This window comes from Panthera pardus, unplaced genomic scaffold (assembly GCF_024362965.1).
Source record: "Panthera pardus isolate Hobbes unplaced genomic scaffold, ASM2436296v1 HiC_scaffold_13, whole genome shotgun sequence".
In the NCBI taxonomy this organism is placed as follows: Eukaryota; Metazoa; Chordata; class Mammalia; order Carnivora; family Felidae; genus Panthera; species Panthera pardus.
Genome location: NW_026526688.1, coordinates 109,002,139 through 109,006,280, shown reverse-complemented (window position 1 = coordinate 109,006,280; position 4,142 = coordinate 109,002,139). Strand labels below are relative to the sequence as shown.

The 4,142-nt window shown below is 34.7% G+C and overlaps 1 pseudogene; it reads left to right on the top strand.

Moving 5' to 3' along the window:
- The first annotated feature begins 960 nt into the window (after window positions 1-960).
- LOC109246654 (nucleolar protein 10-like) lies at window positions 961-3,850 on the top strand (annotated as a pseudogene).
- The last annotated feature ends 292 nt before the right edge of the window (window positions 3,851-4,142 follow it).

Sequence of the window (4,142 nt, the reverse complement as noted above, 5' to 3'; positions counted from 1 at the left end):
GGGAAATGGGTCAGAATGGAGTTAGATACCATACATTCCTACTATGAATTAACCCCCATTTTCCCGAGGGGACGATTCAAAAGGAGTTTTTTTAATTATGTATATAAAATGATTAAATATCAACTTTTAATATTTAATTTGTTAAATAAGTTATGAAGTATAGTCAAAATCACAAGTTATATAATTACATTTTAATATAGAAATACACTTTTTCACATTTCTTGAAAATAGTTCAGTCACGCTTTCCATGTGCATCTTCTAAAACAGTCTTATCGTCATTAGAGTTCCTTGTTGAATCCTCTAATGCATTTGTTGAGAGCACATTATTTTATTGGTCCACATTTTTTTTTTTTTTTAGCTAAGACCCCTTTTGGATCTGTATATGATGTTCTCACTGGAAAATTTATCCTAAAAGTATACAATCAAAAAATATGAGTACATTTGGTTTTTATATTGTCCTATGTGTATATGCATTCATGATTTCTCCAACACAACCATTTTCTGCTTTGCTTTTTAAGTAAATTTTAAAAGGTTTATTTACAATCAAATCCTTGCAGTTGTGAAGTCATACACACTAGAATAATGAAGAAATCTGTAGTATCAAAATTTTTTCTTTCTTTCTCACCAACTAATTAATCACTGCATACTAGTACTAACCTGTGTGGTTTCAGACTAATGTGTCTTTTTCCTAAATGGTACTTGGTTAGTCAGAATTTAGGGAACTGAGAGAGGACCAGCAATAAGTAGACTTTGTGAGACTTGGATATAAAGTAACTATATGCTGTTGTCTGAGGGTTAATATTTTAGGAGGAAAAAAAAAACCCTTTGTCTTATATTTGAACATACCCAGAAATAATGATGTTTAGTTCATAGAAATTGTTTTAAAGCAAATTCATACTAATTATCATATCTTCTGAATTCTACATTCAATTTTATTTTTATTTGTATCTGAAACTGATTATGATTAATAAAATATTATACAACTTAGTAAAGTTTCCAAAGGTGTTCATGTATTATATAAAAAGTGAAATACACACTATATACTTTCTTTTACGAGATTGAGGTCTCTGTGGAATATATTTCTCCTTTTGCTAAAAGATCTTTTTCCTGGGAGAAACAAATTACTTGGGTTGGTATCTAGAAGCAAAATTCAGTACTAATTTAATCTCGGGGATTTTCCCTTTAAACTTGTGACTTCTACATTTGATCCCACTTAAAAAAGTTGTGCTTACCTGTATATTAGCCAACTTTTGTGAGTGTCAGCAACAAAATTGCGCCACTTTCCACAATGCACATTTTTTTATTGTTGTGGGTGTAATTTGAAGGTTGTTCTCTGCTGGGTTCTACTGGGTTCGGCCCAGGTCCATGAGTCCTCTCGTTCCTGGATCCCTTCTGAATGAGGAGCCACCATCTGTGACATGATGTTCTCATGGCAAAGAACAGCTTCTCAGGTGGGACAGAGCCAATCCAGGCAAAACATTTAAAACTTCTACTTGGGAGTACTTGGGTGGCTGTGGCTTAGTTGGTTGAGCTCAGACTCTTAATCTCAGCTCAAGTCTTGATCTCAGGGTCCTGAGTTCAAACCCTGCATTGGGTTCTACTTAAAAAATGAAACAAAACAAACAAAAACAGTAAAAAAATAAAATAAAACTTTTACTTGAACAAATGTATATCACATCCCCTCACACTCCATAGACCAAAGCAAGTCATGTTACTAAACCAATGTCAGTGTGGCAAGAGGATATATTCCCTGCCAATGGGGAAGCATGACAAAGTTGGGGAGGGGACAAATAATTCTGAGCAAATAATGCAATCTACTACTGATAATCACTTTGGTGACTGTCTTGTAATTTGTAACACTTACTTAATCATCATTAGAACTAGAATCAATGTCAGCAAGTGTGAAGGACACATATTGCTTTTAGTTACCTACAATGGCCATGAAATTAGATGAAGATCAATCATGTGAAAGTTGAGAGAAGTTATTCACTATGTTTTCTAATGGACTTTCAGTTTCTAATGATGCTAATAATAATTTCCATTATGCTTTTTAAACTTCTCAGGATAATTTTCATTTTTAAGTCCTATTTGAGAGTTTTTTCCTCTCTGTACCATTCCTGTCAGTGCAGCATCCAAGTCTGGTTCTGTTCCAACTCTTCCAGAGATTCTAGGAGATATTTAATTTCCTTTAGTATTTCTGCTAAACTAGCTAGACTAAACTCTTTTCTATATATATCCTATGAAGTGGATATGTATCCTCAAGAAGTTAATATATAAGAAAGTACCTAGCGTATGGTATGCATTTAAAACAGTCACATTCCTTCTCAGTCCTATTTCATTTTGAAAATGTTGAAATATTTGTTAATTTAAAACATTACTCAATATATTGATTTTTTTTTTGTCCTGATACTCTCAAATTCTTAAGAACTGCTTACCTTAATTTTTCACATTGTTTCTGAAATCCTGGGGGTGGTAATAAACATAAGATGAAAAGCAGTTTTTCCAGCATTTTCTGAAGATGCTTCCAAATCAATCATCTGTCCCAGACTATCAGAAGAAATGCAGATTTAAAATAAGCTGCTCCACTGTCCCCATAAGTTTGCTTTTATTTTTTTTAAATTTTTTCCCATAAGTATACTTTTATATATGGCATCCATGTTTCATGTTTTGGTTCACAAAAACACGTTATCCTTGGAGCTGTTGGGTTAGGAACATGTGGAGATTCAAGAAGTGTCATACTAGGAGGGGGCATGGAAGATCTGAGCCCTTTTGCTCTACAATGCCCTATGTATCTCTTTCATGTGGCTGTTCTTGAGTTATATCCTTTTATAATAAACTGGTAATCTAGTTTTAGGTCCTGCTACCAGGTGGTGTGTCTTTTTAGGAAACTTGACAAAAGAATTATAAGAATTTTGAAAGCACAGTTCATGATGATTACACATTTGTCATCAAGACAGACTTTGAAAATTTAGGGCTCATGCATCTCATTAGATCACCTTTTCATGAAGCATATATGCATGGATTTTTCATGGATGTAAGACTGTCACAGGTAAAATTGATGGTAAAGCCATTTGCTTATGAAGAATATAGGAAAGATAAGATCTGACAGAAGATAGACCATGTGCACAGAGTCCACTTAAGGAAATTGCCAAAAGTTAACAAAGAGCTGGCACTTAATAATTGAGGGAGAGGAAGAGAAGGAAAATCTACATGGAAAAAAAATTAAGAGCCTTTCTAATATTCTCATCAATGACTGGCTTAAAATTGTTTGAGAACACTGACTTCAAAGCAGACACAAAGAGTAAAGAATTAAAGCTTTTGAATCCAGTTGTTTAAAAAATTAGTGAAGGAAGAAGACTCTTAGAGCAATAAATATTTTATGAAAAAGAAGAGGAGGAATAACTGAAAGAAAAACTGAGTGAGGCAGAAAGTTCTAAGATCTCAGATGATAAAAAAAAAAAAAAAAAACGGGTTGAAAAGGTCAGGAAACAACAGATTTCTCCACCAGGAGGAGAAAGCAGCAGGAAGGACTTAGGGAGAACCAGCAGACAGTCCTCAAGCCCCAGTTTTATGATGTCAAAACAGGAGAACTCAGAATCTTCAAAGATTCTGTCACAAAGCAGAAGCTGATGAATAAAACCCTTGAAGATCACTTGAAATTTGAGGCAAAAAATGGGACATTGAGTGTATCAGAAGCTAGGGCTGGCAGCAAACAATTGACATTCATGTTAAAAAGTTCTGAACAGTAGAATCAACAGGAGGCTGAGAAGGTGCACCAAGAGAGGGAAACATTTTGTCGTTCAGCAGTCACCTGAAGTCAAGACACAGAAGAGGACTGCTGTTTTGCTGAATTTGGAAACAATCCTAATTCTGATTTGGAAGAAGCACTTCTACTCCAAATTGGTTATCATTAGAGTACCTTAAACCCAGACAGGGGAATGCACATTTTGAAAATTTTATGTAAATACTTTTTTTTTTTTTTTTTTTTTTGAGAGAGAGAAAGTGCAAGTGAGCAAGGGGCAGACAGAGAGAGAGAAAGAAAGAGAGAGAGAGAAGCTGGGCTCACCTAGGGCTCATGTGTTTACAGGAAACAGGGCTGGAACTCACCCAAAGCAGGGCACTGACTCACCCAATATGGGACT